This window comes from Bos indicus x Bos taurus, chromosome 5, assembly GCF_003369695.1.
Source record: "Bos indicus x Bos taurus breed Angus x Brahman F1 hybrid chromosome 5, Bos_hybrid_MaternalHap_v2.0, whole genome shotgun sequence".
Lineage (NCBI taxonomy): Eukaryota > Metazoa > Chordata > Mammalia > Artiodactyla > Bovidae > Bos > Bos indicus x Bos taurus.
Window position 1 is genome coordinate 78,646,303 of NC_040080.1, and position 19,958 is coordinate 78,666,260.

Consider the following 19,958-nt stretch of genomic DNA (forward strand, 5'->3'; position numbering starts at 1 on the left):
GGCAGCATAAAATGAGATGGTTAGATAGCATCATTGCCGCACTGGACATGAATCTGAGCAAACTTTGGGAGATAGTGAAGGACAGGGAGGCCTGATGTACAGCAGTCTGTGGTGTCACAAAGAGTTGGACGCCACTTAGCGACTGAACAACAACTACTGTTAAGTCTTTAATCCATTTTCGAGGTTGTTTTTGTTGCTGTCATAAACAGTGTGAGAAAGTAGTCTGGTTTCATTCTTTTGCATTCTTTCCAGTTTTTCCAAAACCATTTATTGAAGATGCTGTCTTTTGTCCATTGTATATAACCTTGCCACTTCAGCCAATATGGAAAGATTAACTTTCCATATAAACTTGGCTATATTTCTATATTCTATTTCTGTTCCATTGATCTATGTATCTTTTACTTAATGCAAGTTTTATGCTGCTATGATTACTGTAGCTTTGTAATGTAGTTTGAAACCATAGAGCATGGTATCTATAGTTTTGTTCTTTCTCAAGATTGCTTTGCTCTGGGATCCTTTGTGGTTCCATACAAATGTTAGGATTATTTGTTCTAGTTCTGTGAAAATGTCATTGGTATTTTGATAGGAGTTTCACTGGATCTGTAGATTACTTTGAGTAGTATGGCTATGTTAATGGTATTAATTTCTCTTAATTCATGACCATGGTATGTCTTGCCATTTGTTTATGTCATCTCCAATTTCTTTCAGCAAAGTTTTATGCTTTCCAGAGTGAAAGTCTAACATGTTTGGTTAGATTTATCCCTAGGTATTTATTCTTTTTGATGCAGTTGTAAATGAGATTGTTTTCTTAATTTTTTAGTTTGTTAGTAGTGAAACAGATTTCTGTATATTAATTTTGAATCTTGAAATTTCCCTGATTTCACTTATAGGCTCTAACAGGTTTTTGGTATTATCTTTAGAATTTTCATATATATTATCATGTCATCTGCAAACAATGAGCCTTTACCTTTTTTTCTTTCTAATTTAGATATCTTTTATTTCTTTTTCTTTTTTGACTGTTGTGACTTAGACTTCCAATACTATGCTGCATAAAAATGGCGAGAGTGGACATCTTTGTTCCTAGTCTTAAAGTAAATGCTTTCAATTTTTCACCATTAAGTACAATTTGGGCTGTGACTTTTTCAAAGCCTTCTATATCCACTATGTTGAGAGGTTATCTCATAAATGAATGTTGAATTTTATCAAAAGCTTTTTCTGTAACTATTGAGATGGTATATTTTATTCATCAAGTTGTTAATGTGGGGAGTCACATTGTTTGATTTGTAGATATTAAACCATCCTTGTATCCCTGGGATAAATCCCATGTCATATGATTCTTTGAAACTACTGTTTATTTGGTTTGCTATTTTGCCAACAAAGATCCGTCTAGTCAAGGCTATGGTTTATCCTGTGGTCACATATGGATGTGAGAGTTGGACCATGAAGAAGGCTGAGCGCTGAAGAATTGATGCTTTTGAACTGTGGTGTTGGAGAAGACTCTTGAAAGTCCCTTGGACTGCAAGGAGATCCAACCAGTCCATTCTGAAGGAGATCAGCCCTGGGATTTCTTTGGAGGGAATGATGCTGAAGCTGAAACTCCAGTACTTTGGCCACCTCATGCGAATAGTTGACTCATTGGAAAAGACTCTGATGCTGGGAGGGATTGGGGGCAGGAGGAGAAGGGGACGACAGAGGATGAGATGGCTGGATGGCATCACTGACTCGATGGACTTGAGTCTGAGTGAACTCCCGGAGTTTGTGATGGACAGGGAGGCCTGGCGTGCTGCGATTCATGGGGTCGCAAAGAGTCAGACACAACTGAGCAACTGAACTGAACTGAACTGAATATTTTGCTGAGGATTTTTAAATCTATGCTCATCAGTGATATTGGCTTGTAATTTTCTTTTTCAAATAGTCTTTGTCTAGTTTTGGTATTAGGGTAATTCTACCTTCAATTTTGAAAAACCATTTGAGAAGAACAAGTGTTTTCTCTTCTTTAAAAGTTTAGTAAAATTCACTTGTGAGTTTGTCTCATCATGGATTTTTGTGTGGTGGGATATTTTTTTTTACTGACTCAAATACATTATCAGTAATTGGTCTGTTCATATTTTCTATTTCTCCCTCATTCAGTCTTGCGAGATTACATTTCTAGAAATTTATCCATTTCTTCCAAGTTTTCCATTTTATTGGTATATAACTCTTCATAGTAATCTCTTATGATCCTTTGTATTTCAGTGGTGTCAGTTTCATTTCTGATTTTATTAATTTGTACCTTCCTTTTTTCTTCATGAATATGGTTAAAAGTTGACCAATTTTGTTATCTTTCCAAAGAATGACATCTTAGTTTCATTGATGTTTTCTACTTTAATTTTAGTCTTTATTTTATTTATACTTGCTTTGATATTCATTGTTTGTTTCCTTCTACTAACTTCGGGTTTGTTTGTTTTTTATAGTTCATTTAGCTGTAAGGTTTAGATTGTTTCTTTAAGATTGTGTTGTTTCTTGATGTAAGCTTATTGCTATGACCTTCTGTCATAGAAACACTTTTGCTGCATTCCATAGGTTTTGGAACATTTTGTTTCCATTTTCATAGCTTCAGGTATTTTAAAATTTTCTCTTTAGTTTCTTCAGTGACCATTTTGTTTGTGTATAAGAATGTTGAGTAGCCTCCAAGTGTTTGTGTTTTTTATAGATTTTTTTTTATGTAGGTAATTTCTAATTTCATACTTTGTGGTTGGAAAAGATTTTTGATATGATTTCAATCTTCCTAAATGTATTGATGCTTCTTTTGTGATCTAGTGTGAGATCTATGCTAAAAAATAGCCCATGTGCACTTGAAAGTATATTCTGCTGGTTTTGGTGAAATATTTTGTATATAATCTATTAATTTCATATGGGCTAATGTGCTATTTAAGGTTAGTGTTTCCTTAACTGATTTTCTGTCTGAGTGACCTGTCCTTTGATGTATCTGAGGTGTTAAAGTTCCCTACTATTATTGTATTACTGTAAATTTCTCCCTTTATATTTGTTGATATTTGTTTTATGTATTTAGATGTGCCTATGATGGGAATATCTGTATTTATAATTGTTACATCTTCCTGCTAAAACTTGATCTCTTTATTATTATGTGATGCTTTTCTTTGTCTCTTGATACAGGGTTATAAAGCTTGTTTTATCTAAGTATTGCTGTCTTAGCTTTTTCATTTCCATTTGCATGGAACATATTTTTGTGTCTCCTCACTTTCAGTCTATGTGTGTCTTTAGGTCAGCTATTTGTATGTGTGTGTGTGTATATATATATATATATATATATATATATATATATATGTATATATATTATTCTTTTTTTAAAAAAAGCCGTTCAGCTACCCTACGTATTCTGATTGGAACATTTAATATATTTACATCTTAAATTAATTAGTGATGGGTATGTACTATGGCCATGTTTTTGGTTTTGTAGTTCTCTTTTGTTCCTTTAATCTTCTTTACTTTTGCTTTCTACCCTTGTAATTTGATGATTATTCTTTATTTTTATATTTGTTATATATTTTAAGTTGATGATCTCTTTATTTTGAACACATTCAAATCACTCTACATTTTTATATCTTTCTGTTTTGTGTATTCCTTAACTATTTATTATAAACATTGATGATTATATTACCTTCCCACTGGTTTTATAATTAATTGATCCATTACCTTAACTATGTTTTTACTTACCAAGGTGATTTTTTCCTTTCATACTTTTTATGTTGGTAATTGTGATCTTTTCTTGTCTGCTTAGAGAAATTCCCCTAACATTTCTTTTACAACTGGTATGCTGCTGCTGCTAAGTCGCTTCAGTCATGTCCAACTCTGTGCAACCCCGTAGATGGCAGTCCACCAGGCTCCCCAGTCCCTGGGATTCTCCAGGCAAGAACACTGCAGTGGGTTGCCATTTCCTTCTCCAATGCATGAAAATGAAAAGTGAAAGTGAAGTATACAGGTGATAAATTCTTTTACATTTTGGTTGTCTGTGAAACTTTTTCTCCTCTTCCAATATGAATGTTAAATATGCCTAATAGAGTATTCTTGATCATAGAATTTTTCCGCTTCATTGCTTTCGCTATATTACACTATATCCTTCTGGTCTGCAGTTTCATCTGAAAAGCCAACTGATGTTCTTATGACAGCTCCTTTGTGCTTCTTTTAAGATTCTTTTCTTCTCTCCCTTTAAGACTTTCTTTCTCTTTTTAATTTTTGCCATTTTTATTATAATGTGTCTTGGTGTGGACCTCTTTGGGTTCACCTTGTTTGGAACTCTCTGCTTCCTAGATCTGACTTGAACCCCTTGCTTCTTGGGGAGAGCTTCTGCAGTTTTTATTATTCTTCTGTTTGTTCATTGCCTACCCAGGGGTATGGGTCTTAATTATACTGTGCCTCTATCCCACCTACTTAATCTAATTGTGTTTCCTTCTCCATATCTTTTTTTGTAGAAAATCTTTGACTGGAATAAAGAGTACTCTCATAGCTAGTTGCTCCATTAAGTAATGTAACTTTGTTTTTTGTTTTTGTTTTGGGTGTTTTGTGGGAAGGGGCAAGTATTTGGAAATTTGGTGTGTCTGTGGGAGGAACTGAATTGTGTCTTCCTACTCTATTGTATTGACCACTTCCTCTCTCCATGTATGGTTTCAACTAGCACTTACTTACTAAATATTAGAGAATAATCTGAATTTAAATGTGCAATGTTCCATAATATCAAAATGCTGACAATCTAGAGGCTGAATTTATGGAAAAACAAGCAGTTATTGGTTAGATACTTTTTTATCTGGAGAAACAATGATAACTAGGTTAAGCACGGTCCCTTTCCTCATGGAATTTAAATTCTATTGAAAGATTTAGGCAGTGATAGTGTATATAAATAAAGCAAATAATTACAGACTGTGATGATTTCCAAAAGGGAAATGAGTATTTTATTGTTAAAGAAATAAAAAGGCAGGTATTTTAGATGTAGTCAAGGCATGGTACTGTGTCCTGTAAGACATGGACTCAAATATGAAAAAGATAGTTACAATCACCAGAAGTTTACTATCTAATGAAAGTCATACATTAAATATATAATTAACTACATGGGACAAAATTAAGTAAAACCACAGAAGAGATAAAATTATGTAATGTAGAAATAAAAAAATCCCTAAATAACTCTAATTATAGTTAATCAGGAAAATATTTATGGACAATATAACATTAAGTTGGGTTTTGAAGGATGACTATGTTTCTGCTGATAGAATGAGTAAAAAATAAAATAAAATAAAATAAACAGTATGACAAAAAAACAGAGAAAGTGAAATCACACTCCAAATTCGGGAAATGGTGCCTAGTCTAACAGGATAGAAGCAAAGGAGTGAAGGCATGTGAAAATGAGATGACCTGGTAAATGGAACTTAAACCACATTAGAATAAAAAGCAATTTCTAGTTATCCAATTGAGGACAGAAGAAAACCTCTATCTAATTTTGAGGGGAAGAAAGATTAGTATACTTGTTGATCCTATATTCTATGTGGATACATTATTATCCCAAAGAAGAGTAAGAGACATAGTTTTCAAATGTTTCATTTTTTGAAGTGCTCTTGCTTATCGCTGACAAAGGTCCGTCTACTCAAAGCTATAGTCTCTCCAGTAGTCATGTATGGATGTGAGAGTTGGACCATAAGAAAGCTGAGCACCACAGAATTGAAGCTTTTGAACTGTGGTGTTGGAGAAGACTCTTGAGAGTCCCTTGGACTGCAAGGAAACCAAACCATTCAATTCTAAAGGAAATCAGTCTTTTAATGTTCATTGGAAGGACTGATGCTGAAGCTGAAGCTCCAATACTTTGGCCACCATGATGAGCAGGTCTGACTCATTGGAAAAGACCCTGATGCTGGGAAAGATTGAAGGCAGGAGGAGAAGGGAATGACAGAAGATGAGATGGTTGGATGGTACCACCGACTAGGTGGACAAGAATTTGACCAAGCTCCCAGAGTTGGTGATAGACAGGGAAACCTGGTGTGCTGCAGTCCATGGGGTTGCAAAGAGTCAGACAGGACTGAGAGACCGAACTTGCTTATGGGACGATCTTACAGAGAATAAAGAGAACTGAAAATCTTAATTAGGTGGATTAATAAGTAATGTGGGAGTATCTGAGAAAGAGACACATAGTAGTAGAAAGAATGTGATAATCTGAATAAGACATTCAAATTTAGTTTAGAAGCTCAACTAGTTCCATATGGTGACAAGTTCATCTGTAGAAATGGAAGTGGATGGCTTATGTGGGTAGAAGTGAATATCATTAAAGATGAAGATGCTAAGTAACAAAATGGCCATGTTTGGGAATTATTTATTCACATGTATATTGAAAAGATTCAGAATGATTGTAGGACTTGGGACAAAGAGGAAACTAGGTAAGATCATCAAGACTTAAAAAGGAACCTGCGAAAAGATATTTGCCATCTTCAATACTCAGGAAGAAGAAAATTAGAAAATAAGGTACTAGTTTTTTTGTTTTTATCAGTTTGGTAAACATTAAAAGATGTTTTGCAGAGGGGCCTAAACAGGCAAACAGATATTATGTTTTCCTGAAGTGAATGCTACTATCCTTTTGATTAGATATTTGAAAATATCTATTAATTCACCCATTCCATTTTTAAGAAGCTATTCTGTAGGACCTGATTAAAAATATTCTTTTTAAGTTATAATTAACATAAAATATTATATTATTTTTGGGTATGCCACATAATAATTCAATTTACTTCAGTTCAGTCACTCAGTCATGTCCAGCTCTTTGCAACCCCATGGACTGCACTGTCCATCACCAACTCCCAGAGCTTGTTCAAACTCATGTCCATTGAGTTGGTGATGTCATCCAAGCATCTTATCCTCTGTCATCCCCTTCTCCTCCTGCCTCGAATCTTTCTCAGTATCAGGGTCTTTTTCAATGAGTCAGTTCTTTGCATCAGGTTAGCCAAAGTATTGGAGCTTCAGCTTCAGCATCAGTCCTTCCAATGAATATTCAGGACTGATTTCCTTTAAGATTTCCTTTAGGATCAATTTATTTACACATTATAAAATGATAACCACGATAAAGTTCAGTTACAGTTTATAATCATACAAAGTTGTTACAGTAGACTATATTCCTATGTGTACCTCTTCATTATTTTTACTTTTTAGCTGGAAATTTGTATGCCTTAATCCTCTTTACCTATTTCACCCATCCCTCTCTCCTCTGACAACCAACAGTTTATTCTCTGTATATATCAGTCTTTTTTTTCCATTTTGTTCTGTTTATTCACTTGTTTTGTTTTTTTAAACACCATATATAAGTGAAACCATACACTGTTTACTTTTCTAGTATACTACTTAGTATCCAGATCTATCTCTCTTGCCTCAAAGGCAATATTTTATTCTTTTTTATACTAGAATAATTGTCCATTGTGGTGTGTGTGTATATATATATACACACACACACACACACATATATATATATAGCTATCACATCTTACTTATCAATTTATCCATTGATGGATACTTAAGTTACTTCAGTATTTGACTATCATAAATAATTCTGCAGTGAATATAAGGATATATATATATTAAATATATATTATATTTAATGTATATATATTCAAATTAGTGGAGTTTTTGTTTTCTTCAGGTAAATTCCCCAAAGTGGAATTGCTGGGTCATATATAATCTATCTTAAGTTTTTTGAGGAATCTTCATACTGTTTCCATAAGGTTTGCATCAATTTATAATTGCACTAGCAATACAAGGGTTTCCTTTTCTCTGAATCCTATTCAGCAGTTGTTTTATGCCTTTCTGATGAAAGTCATTCTGACAATTGTGGGATGGTATCTCACTGAGGTTTTGATGTGTGTTTCCCTGGTGACTAGTGATGCTGAGCACTTTTTCATGTGCTTGTTGACCACTTATATGTCTTCTTTGGTGACTATTCAGATCCTCTGCCCATTTTTAATTGTTTTCTTTATGTTGCTGCTGCTAAGTTGCTTCAGTCATGTCCGACCCTGTGCAACCCCACAGACAGCAGCCCACCAGGCTCCTCCATCCCTGAGATTCTCCAGGCAAGAATACTGGAGTGGGTCGCCATTTCCTTCTCCAATGCATGCACGCATGCTAAGTCACTTCAGTCATGTCCAACTCTGTGCAACCCCATGGACAGCAGCCCACCAGGCTCCTCTGTCCACGGGATTCCTTAGGCAAGAATACTGGAGTGGGTTGCCATGTCCTTCTTTCTTTATGTTAAGTTTATGTATTTCTTTGTATTTTTGGATATCAATCTCCTATCAGAGATATCATTCACAAATAACTTCTTCCATTCTGTGGGTCGCCTTTTAATTTTGCTGGTGGCTTCCTCTGCTGTGAAAAGCCTTTAGTCTGATGTAGTCCTATTAGTTTATTTTTGCTTTTTGTTGTCCTTGCCTGAGGAGACAAATTTTTTAAATGTTGCTAAGATTGATGTCAAAGAGGTTATGCCTGTATTTTCTTCTAGGAGATTTATGTTTTCATTTAAATATTTAATTCATTTTTAGTTTATGTTTGTATATGATATGATAAAGTGGTCCATTTTTATTCTTTGCATGTAGCTGTCCAGTTGTCTCAATAACATGTATTAAACAGGCTGAACTAGAAGAAACAATGACAAAACCAAACTGGCATTTGATGTGAATCCACAGGAGTTTAAGCTTCAAATCCAGCCAAGAAGTTTGTTATAATCTCTTTCAGCTTTGCATCTGTCTCTTCTGAGAACTTTCCATTGGTCCTGGTTTTGCCCAACAGGGCTTGATGTTGGCTGATAACATGAGGCAAGAAAGCATTCTCAAATTTTGTGATCTTGCTGGGCTCCAGCTTGTCAAGATACTCCCTGACACCCGCATAGATAACAGCCACTTGCTCTTCAATAGCCATAGGAGAATATTGTCCTTGCTTCAGCAGCTCAGTGAAATGCACACCATGACTCAAGAGTTGTTGAGTGGCAGCATCAAGGTCAGAATCGAACTAGGCAAAAGCAGCAACCTCACGATTCTGAGCCAACTCCAGTTTCATGGCACCTGCCACCTGTTTCATGACCCTGGTTTGGGCAGCAGATCTGACATGGGACACAGACAAACCAACATTAATGGCAGGGAGGATACCTTTGTAGAACAACTCTGTTTCCAAGAAGATCTGTCTGTCAGTGATGGAAATGACATTTGTTGGAATGTAAGCAGACACATCACCAGCTTGTGCTTCTGTGAGTGGTAGAGCAGTTAACGAGCCACCATCAAAAGCATCGTTCATTTTAGCTGCTCTCTCCAGTATATGGGAGTGCAGGTAGAACACATCACGAGGACAGGCCTCACGACTGGGCGGTGGGCAGAGCACCATAGATATCTGATGATAAGCAACTGCCTGTTTGGATAAGTCATCATAAACAATCAAAGCATGTTTGCCATTATCCCTAAAATATTCTCCCGTTGAACATCCAGAGTAAGGAGCCAGGTACTAAAGTGGGGCAGCATCTGAAGCAGTATCTGAAACCACAATAGTATACTTCATGGCATCTGCATCTGTAAGTCTCTTCACCAACTGGGCAACAGTGGATCTCTTTTGACCAATAGCAACATGGATACAGTACAGCTTCTTCTTTTCATCAGTTCCATCATTGAATCATTTCTGGTTAATGATGTTTCTGGCAATTGGTGTTTTGCCAGTCTATCGGTCACCAATAACCAGATCACACTGACCATGACCAATCAGCACCAAGCTGTCCACAGCCTTAATGCCAGTTTGTGTTAGTTCCCGCACAGAGATTCGAGGAATGACCCCAGGGGCTTTCAAGCCAACTCGTCTTCGGGCCTTGGAACCAATTGGACACTTTCCATCAGTGGCATTACCAAGGGCATAGACTACATGACCCAGCAGCTCCTCACTGACTGGAACATCTACAATAGCTTCAGTTCTCTTCACAATATCTCCTTTCTTAATTAGTTTATCACTTCCAAACACAACAACACCAACGTTGTCAGACTCCAAGTTCAGAGACATACCCTTTAAACCTAAAGAAAATTCTACCATTTCTTCTGCTTGAACATTTCTTAGCCCAAATACCCGGGCAATATAATCACCAATACTTAAAACATGCCCAGTCTCTTCAAGGTTAACAGAGGTATCAGCTCCAAGAATACGCTCTTCAAGAACAGAGGACACCTCAGCAGTGCCAGTCTTCTGAAGACAAGAGTTAGAGGCATGGAGGTTCCTTGCAGCAATGAAGGATGATCCCAAAGCATTTTTGGAGACCAGCCTGGCTCACAAAGGGAAGGCGTGGGTACGGCCATGGCCATGAGCACGGACAGCATCTTTGCAGCTCCTCCTCAGGTGCTTCCTCTGCAGCCACAGCCTTGAGATCCACTGACCACCCTACTGTTTTGATGACTGTGGCTTTGTAGTATAATTTGAAGTCAGGAAATGTGATATCTCTTTCTTATTGTTCTTTCTCAAGATGCTTTGTATATTCGGTGATTCTATTACAAACTTTGGGATTGTTTGTTCTAGTTCTATGAAGAATGTCATGAGTATTTTGATAGATGTTGGAATGAATCTGTAGTTTGTTTTGGGTAGTATGGCCGCTTTAACAGTATTAATTCTTACAACTCAAGAACATGGGATATCTATTTATTTGTGTCATATAATTGACTCATTCAAAATGGGAAAGGGGTATGACAAGGCTGTTTATTTAATTTCTATGTTGAGTACATCATGTGAAATGCCAGACTGGATGAATTATAAGTTGGAATCAAGATTGCTGGGAGAAATATCAATAACCTCAGATATGCAGATGATACCACTATAATGGCAGAAAGTAAAGAGGAACTCAAGAGCCTCTTGATGAGGGTGAAAGATGAGAGTGAAAAAGCTAGCTTAAAACTCACTGTTACAAAAACTAAGATCATGGTATCCGGTCCCATCACTTCATGGCAAATAGAGGGGGAAAAGTGGAAGCAGTGACAGATTTTCTGTTCTTGGTCTCCAAAATCACTGTGAACAGTGACTGAAACCATGAAATTAAGACATTTGGCCCTTGGAAGGAGAGTGATGACAAGCCTGGAAAGTATATTAGAGCAAAGACATTACTTTTCCAACAAAGGTGCACATAGTCAAAGGTATAGTATTTTTAGTAGCCATGTATGGATATGAGAGTTGGACCATAAAGAAGGCTGAGTGACAAAGAATTGATGCTTTTGAATTGTGGTGCTGGAGGACTCTTGAGCACCCACTGGACTGTAAGGAGATCAAACCAGTCAATCTTAAAGGAAATCAGCCCTGGAATATTCATTGGAAGGATTGATGCTGCAGATGAAGCTCCAATACTTTGGCCACCTGATGAAAAGATCTGACTCATGGGAAAAGACCCTGAATCTGGATAATATTGAAGGCAAAAGGAGAAGAGGGTGGCAGAGGATGAGAAGGTTAGATAGCATCACCACCTCAGAGGACATGAATTTGAGTGAACTCTGGGAGACAGTGAAGGACCCAGAAGCCTGGCATGTTGCATCCCATAAGATCACAGAGTTAGACATGATTTAGTGACTGAACAATAACAGCAACAAAGCATCCATAGTATGGAATAATATGCTCCTACTAAGAAGAAGTTAGACGTAAGTGATTTATGGGAAGATATCTACAATAAGTAAGTTGTTTTTTTGTGTTTTTTTTTTGTTTTTGTTTTTTTTTTTTTTGAGTTACAGAATTCTATGTGGAGTAAGCAATAAAAAGGAAATAAATTCTGTATATATTTGTATGAAAAGAAAGAAAGTTTTGGAGATTACCCTCCAATTTGATCACGTGGGTTGTATTTTGGGACAGGATTGAAGGGAGAAGATAGAGATTATGAGTGTATTCCTTATACATTTTGACTTTTTTGACTTGTCAATACTACTTTTACTTTTAAAAATAAAAGTATCATAATAAATAGAACAATTTCTTCAAAAGGAATTAAAATCTTATAAAAGGATAACAGAAGTATACAAATAGTGCCAAGAAGCAGAACAATTGATGGACCTTGAAAGATCAATAAATAATCCATTGAGGACACAGTCTAAGGAAAGAATTCCATAAATTTTTTATCATACCTAATGGTATTTTAAAGAAAAAATATCATCCTATTCAAAATCATAAGTTTGATATTCAGTTAGACTAGCAAAGATCTACTAGCAAGATCTACCTTACAGGATTTTTTTTTTAATGTGTATTAGGAGCGCCTTTAAAAACTAAAAAAAAAAAAAAGAAAAAGAAAAAAAATTAGTTTAGAAAGCAATAAGCTCTAGATTTTTGCAAGCAGTTTCCAGAATTTAAAAAGCACTCCCTAGCACCTGTCTTATTTCATTGCCTAAGACATGTCTTTGAAACTCTTCACAGTGTCTAGATACTGCCTGGAACCTGTGCACTGTTTTCCTAAATAGCCCATCCCTAGCCTTTGGCTATAGATACAGTATTACAGGTCATGAAAATAGCTAAAGAAAAATAAGAAACAGCAGGCATATGTGATAGATGAAACTCTTATCTCTCTTAATCAAAGATAGTGAAGAATTCCTGCATGTGAATACTGCATTTTATAGAACTGGTTGTGGTTTTTTTTTTTTTTTCTTTTTCCTCCACCTATTTAAGCTTCATGTTTGGAGCAAAGAACATAGATGTCATCAATGAACTCCACCCCTTACTTCCAGTTCTACAAGAATTATAAGTAGGTAGATAGGTGTGTGTTAGGGTGGTGGCCCTGTCACATTCATTTATCATACTCCTGCTTATCCAGTTGTTGAATCAACAGGAAATTGCCACCTTATAAGAAATAAAGGAAAACTTCCATCTACTTAATCATCAATGTTTATTCTAACAGTATGATTTGATTATGTTATTTTACCTGCTAAGATTCAACTTTTTTTGTCTGTATCCTCTTTGTGGAGCTTTTGTGAATATTAAGTGAGAAAATACACGATAAGTTCCTGGTGCAATGTCTGCTTGGAAAAGACTGAATCCTTAGATCCTCTCATCTACCTATTCTACCTACGTGACTTCTTATCTAATTTTTCCCTCACTCATTAGTTCACTTACTTTCTGTTCTTCTTGGTCCTTTTCCTTCTCTAAAGGCATATTCTTTCTTTGGAACAATTGTGATTCTTTTTCTTTCTTAATAGTGCACTCCTTTTAAATTCTAGCCACTAGAGGGATATATGTGCTTAGTTTCAAAGTCGTGTCCAACTCTTTGCAACCCCATGGACTGCAGCCCACCAGGCTCTTCTCTCCATGGGGATTCTTCAGGCAAGAATACTGGAGTGGGTTGCCATCCCCTCCTCCAGAGGGATATATAGTAAGATACAACTCCACTCACCCTGATCTCATTAGAATCAGAGGCTAAAAATCAAAAAAGAATCAAATAAGTATAGAATGTTAAAGAGGTATTAGAAAATATCTAATACAACAAATAATATCAAAGATGATGAATTACCTGTTATCCAGGTAATCTTTACATTTTTCAAATTATTACCTCTACAATATATGAAGTTAAAAAACAAACTTTATTTTCCTTGAAAACTTCCTTTTAAACCATTTTCTGGAAAAATTAAAGACAAAGGTCACAAGTGAGGGCAAAAAAACCTTTAGCAACAAAACTGGTTTGTAGATTGTTTAACTCAAATAATTAAAAGTTCAAAATAAATCCATGTATTTGATTATGTGTAATCTCTATTGCACAGCAAAGGAAATCATAAATAAAACAGAAAGACAACCCTCAGAATGAGAAAAGTTACAAATGAAGCAACTCACAAGAGAATAATCTCCAAAATATACATGTTACTCAATATCAAAAAACAAATAACTGAATAAAAAACTGGAAGATCTAAGTAGACATTTCTTTAGCAAAGACATATAGGTGGTCAAAAAGCATGTGAAAAGGTGTTCAAGATCACTAATTATTAGAGAAATGCAAATCAAAATTACAATGAGTTATTACTTCACACTGATCAAAATGGCCATCATGGAAAAAAATCTATAAAGAATAAATACTGGAGAGGGTGTGGAGAAAAGGAAAGCCTTCTACACTTTGTGAGAATGTAAATTGGTACAGCCACTAGGGAGAACAGTGTGAAGTTCCTTAAAAAACTAAAAATAGAACTACCATATGTACCAGCAATCCCACTTTCAGGTATATGCCCAGAGAAAACCATAATTTAAAAAAAAAAAAAATACACCCCAATGTTTATTACAGCACTATTTACAATAGCCAGGACATGGAAGTAACTTAAATGTCCATCAACAGAGAAATGTTTAAAGAAGATCTGGTAAATATATAAATACATATATAAATTAAATTAAAATCTAAATTTAAATTTAAAAAATATAGTCTCTCTAAATATGATTTATCTTGGTTATGTTTTAATTTTTACTTTGTTTAACATTTAATAATTAAAATTAGTCTCTACTTAGGTATCTAAGTAACCCAAGAATTAAAGTAATTTCTTAACTTTGAACATCCACTCATTCTAAAGCATATGCAAAATATGCAAAAGTATTTATATTTATCTAGAAGCTGATAGAAACTATGATGCTATAATTAAAAAATTACTGTCAACAAATATCCTATATGATTAAAAATATAAACTAAGAATATAAACAATAAAGAAATGAAAAATTCATGTAAAATATCAAACCCAGAAGATACACTTCCTATTTATTCATTTGCTTTTCACACATACACTAGAGCCTTATTTCTGAGATGGTAATTTATATTTTTGTTCATTATTTTTTTATTATTCTCTCACTAAAAAAATATTGCTATGATAATTTGAGGACGATCTAAGCCCTGCACAGTTATACCACAGGAAAACTGTTGGCAGTGAGAATTCTGTCTTTACCTTAGAACTGTAAAGGAGAGGACCAAATAGTTGGAGGCTCCAAGATTATCATGTCATCAAGAGGGAAGTATACAAATATATTCTTATGCTTGTTATGTTTTAAGAAAAGACACATAAATTTGCCCATAAAATATTATGTGCAATTGGCAATATTCAAATAACATTTTAAACAGTTATAAAATGGTGCTAAGTACCTATCTATCAATAATTATTTTAAATGCAAATGTAATAAATTCTTCCATCAAAAGGCATAGAATGGATACTGCTGCTTAGTTGCTCAGTCATGTCCAACTCTTTGTGTCCCCGTGGACTGTAGCCCTCCAGGCTCTGTGCTCCACATCAAGAGCAGCCACTGCAATGAGAAGCCGGTGCACCTCAGTGAAGAGTAGCACCAGTTGTTAGCAACTGGAGAAAGCCAGAACAAATCAACAAAGACCCAGTGAAGTCATAAATAAATAATAATTAATTAAAATTGCATAAAAATTTACCCCAAAATTTTAACCAATAAATAAAAGAATTGTAGGAATTGAAGAAGACAAAAATAAATGGAAAGGTATTCTGTGCTTATGGATTGGAAGAACTGATATCATTGAATGGACCAAAGTTTTCAAAGAAATCTGCATATTCAATGCAAACCCTATCAAAATTCCAATGTCTTTTTTCACAGAACTATTAAAGAAAACACTCTTAAAATTTGTATGAAACTGCAAAAGACTCTGAAGAGCCAAGGCAGTATTGAGCAAGGACAAAGATGGAGGCATTATACTTCTTAATTTCATGACATTACAAAACTATAGTCATCAAACAATATGGCATTGACATAAAAACAGATTTATAGATCAACGAATATTCACAGAAAGAAACCCATGCATATATGGTCAATTAATTTATGACAAATGTGTGCAGATTGTATAACAGGTAAAGGATAGTCTTTTTACCAAATGGTGTTGGTAAAACTGGACAGTTACATATGAAGAATAAAATTAGACTACTGTCTTAACATGGCACAGTGGTAAAGAATCCACCTGCCATTGCAGGAAATGCAAAAAATGTGGGTTCAAATTGTGAAATTATTTGTTCTAGCTCTGTGAAAAATACCATTGGTAGCTTGATAGGGATTGCATTGAATCTATAGATTGCTTTGGGTAGTATACTCATTTTCTCTATATTGATTCTTCTGATCCATGAACATGGTATATTTCTCCATCTATTAGTGTCCTTTTTGATTTCTTTCACCAGTGTTTTATAGTTTTCTATATATAGGTCTTTAGTTTCTTTAGGTAGATATATTCCTAAGTATTTTATTCTTTCCATTGCAATGGTGAATGGAATTGTTTCCTTAATTTCTCTTTCTGTTTTCTAATTATTAGTGTATAGGAATGCAAGGGATTTCTGTGTGTTGATTTTATATCCTGCAACTTTACTATAGTCATTGATTATTTCTAGTAATTTTCTGGTGGAGTCTTTAGGGTTTTCTATGTAGAGGATCATGTCATCTGCAAACAGTGAGAGTTTTACTTCTTCTTTTCCAATTTGGATTCCTCTTATTTCTTTTTCTACTCTGATTGCTGGGGCCAAAACTTCCAAAACTAGTAGTGGTGAGAGTGGGCACCCTTGTCTTGTTCCCAACTTTAGGGGAAATGCTTTCAATTTTTCACCACTGAGGATAATGTTTGCTGTGGGTTTGTCATATATAGCTTTTATTATGTTGAGGTATGTTCCTTGTATTCCTGCTTTCTGGAGAGTTTTTTTTTTTATCATAAATGGATGTTGAATTTTGTCAAAGGCTTTCTCTGCATCTATTGAGATAATCATATGGCTTTTATTTTTCAATTTGTTGATGTGGTATACAAATCAATTGGTGTATAATTGCATTGATTGATTTGCAGATATTGAAGAATCCTTGCATCCCTGGGATAAAGCCCACTTGGTCATGGTTATGATCTTTTTCATGTGTTGTTGGATTCTGATTGCTAGAATTTTGTTAAGGATTTTTGCATCTATGTTCATCAGTGATAATGGCCCGCATTCTTTTTTTGTGTCATCTTTGTCAGGTTTTGGTATTAGGGTGATGGTGGCCTGCCATACGACCCAGCAATCCCACTTCTGGGCATACACACTGAGGAAACCAGAATTGAAAGAGACACGTGTACCCCAATGTTCATCACAGCACTGTTTATAATAGCCAGGACATGGAAGCAACCTAGATGTCCATCAACAGATGAATGGATAAGAAAGCTGTGGTACATATACATAATGGAGTATTACTCAGCCATTAAAAAGAATACATTTGAATCAGTTCTAATGAAGTGGATGAAATTGGAGTTGATTATACAGAGTGAAGTAAGTCAGAAAGAAAAACACCAATACAGTATGTTGCTGCTGCTGCTGCTGCTAAGTGGCTTCAGTCATGTCCAACTCTGTGCTACCCCATAGACAGCAGCCCATCAGGCTCCACCATCCCTGGGATTCTCCAGGCAGGAACACGGGAGTGGGTTGTCATTTCCTTCTCCAATGCATGAAAGTGAAAAGTGAAAGTGAAGTTGCTCAGTTGTTTCCGACTCTTCACAACCCCATGGACTGCAGCCTTCCAGGCTCCTCCATCCATGGGGTTTTCCAGGCAAGAGTACTGGAGTGGGGCGCCATTGCCTTCTCCGCCAATACAGTATACTAATGCATATATATGGAATTTAGAAAGATAGTAATGATAACCCTGTATGCGGGACAGCAAAAGAGACACGGATGTATAGAATAGTCTTTTGGACTCTTGTGGGAGGGGGCGGGGGGATGATTTTGGAGAATGGCATTGAAACATGTGTAATATCATATAAGAAATGAACCGCCAGTCCAGGTTTGATGCAGGATACAGGATGCTTGGGGCTGGTGCACTGGGATGACCCAGAGGGATGGTATGAGGAGGAAGGTGGGAGGGGGTTCAGGATTGGGAACACATGTACACCCATGGCGGATTCATGTTGATGTATGGCAAAACCAATACAACATTGTAAAGTAATTAGCCTGTAATTAAAATAAATACATTTAAATTTAAAATTAAAAAAAAAAAAGAAAGAAATGTGGGTTCAGTCCCTGGGTTGGAAAGACACCTTGGTGTAGGAAATTGCAACCCACTCCAATATTCTTGCCTGGAAAATACCATGGACAGAGGAGCCTGGCGCCCAACAGTCCATGGGGTAGGATAGAGTCAGACATGACTGAGTGACTGAGCATGCACGCATACATGTCTTAGACAATACACAAAAGTTCACTCAAAGTTGATTAAGGACTTGAATATAAAACCTGAAACCGTAAAAGTCCTAGAAGAATACATAGGTGGTATGTTCTTTGACATCAATCTTGATAATGTTTTCTGGGGGGAATCTGACTCCAAATGTAAAGGCAACAAAAGTAAAAGTAAACAAGTGAGATTATATAAAGCTCAAGTTTCTGTGGAGGAAATAAAACCATCAACAAAACAAAAAAGCAGAAAGGGAGAAAAATTTTGCAATTATGTATCTGAGAAGAGGTTAATATCCAAAGCATATAAAAATTCATACTATTCAACAATGAAAAAACAAACAATCCAATTTAAAAGGGGCAGAGGAATAGACATATTTCTAAAGAAAATATACAGATGACTGTCAGGCTTATGAAAATATGATTAATATCACTAATAATTAAGGAAATACAAATCAAAGCCACAATGAAATATCACCTCACACTTGTCAAAACTGTCATTATCAAATAGATAAGTGGAGAAAAGGGAATTTTGTGCCCTGTTGGGGTGCAGCCATTATGGAAAACATTGTGGTGTTTCTTAAAAAAAAAACTAAAAATAAAACTACTACATGATCCAGCAATTTCACTTCTGGTTATATATCTGAAGAAAACAAAAACACTAATTCAAAAGGATACATGCACCCTTAAGTTCATTGCAGTTTTATATGCAATAATTAGCATATGGAAACAACCTAACTGTCCATCAGTGAATGTATAGATAAAGAAGATGTGATTATATATAACATGGAACACTGTTCAGCCACAAAAAAGAATAATCTGATTTTCAATAACATGGGTGAAACTTGAGGGTGTTATGTTATATGAAATAGACAAAGATACACAAATACCATATGATTTCACTTATATGTGAAGTCTAAAAATTAAGATAAATGAACATGCAAAACAAAGTAACACTCATATATAGAACAGATTGTTGGTTTCCCAAGGGGAGGTTGTTGGGGGATGGGGGTGTTGTTGAGTGAAATGGGTAAAGTGAGTCAAGAAGGACAAACATCCTGTTACAAAATAATAAATCATGGGGATATAATGTATAGCATTGTGACTATAGTTAATAGCATTGTGGTGTATGTCTGAAAGTTGCTAAAAGTAAATCTCAAAAGTTCTCATCACAAGAAAACAATCTTATAACATTGTGGTAATAGATGTTAGCTACACATATGGTTATTATTTCACTGTGTATACAAATATCAATCATTATGTTGTACACTTGAAACTAATATATGTCAGTTATACCACAATAAAAAATTTATGTATATGAAACAAACCAATCCTGATTTTAAGTAATATAATGAGCATGGTGACAGATTCTTGAAATTAGAAAAATGAGGAGGAGAGTTCTAGGTTACTGTTGTCCTTGTTTTGATTAGCCTCTCAGAAACTGATTTAGTTGACTCTAACTCTGGTTCTGTGATACTTGGTCTCAATTTTAATTTGATTCATTGAGTGATTGAGTGAGCTGTTATTATGGTCCAAGCAGAAGGCTATGATGAAATCTAGAGCCCAAACAATTGTTCTCTTGAAACTGATGATCTAGTGTTGGGGAGGGGAATATAGATGTTAATCAAAGAGGACTAAATTACAATTGTGAGAAAATGATAAGAAAGACAGTTTCAGGACCTCCCTGGCAGTCCTGTGGTTAAGTCTTCATGCTTCCTCTTCAGAGGGCAGAAGTTTGACCTCTTGTTGAAGAACTAAAATCCCACATTCTATGCAGTGAGGCCAGAAAAAGAGAAAATTGTG

General features: G+C 35.4%; 1 pseudogene; it reads right to left on the reverse strand.

The window, feature by feature from the left end:
• Window positions 1-8,659: 8,659 nt before the first annotated feature.
• LOC113893751 lies at window positions 8,660-10,370 on the reverse strand (annotated as a pseudogene).
• Between the last annotated feature and the right edge of the window lie 9,588 nt (window positions 10,371-19,958).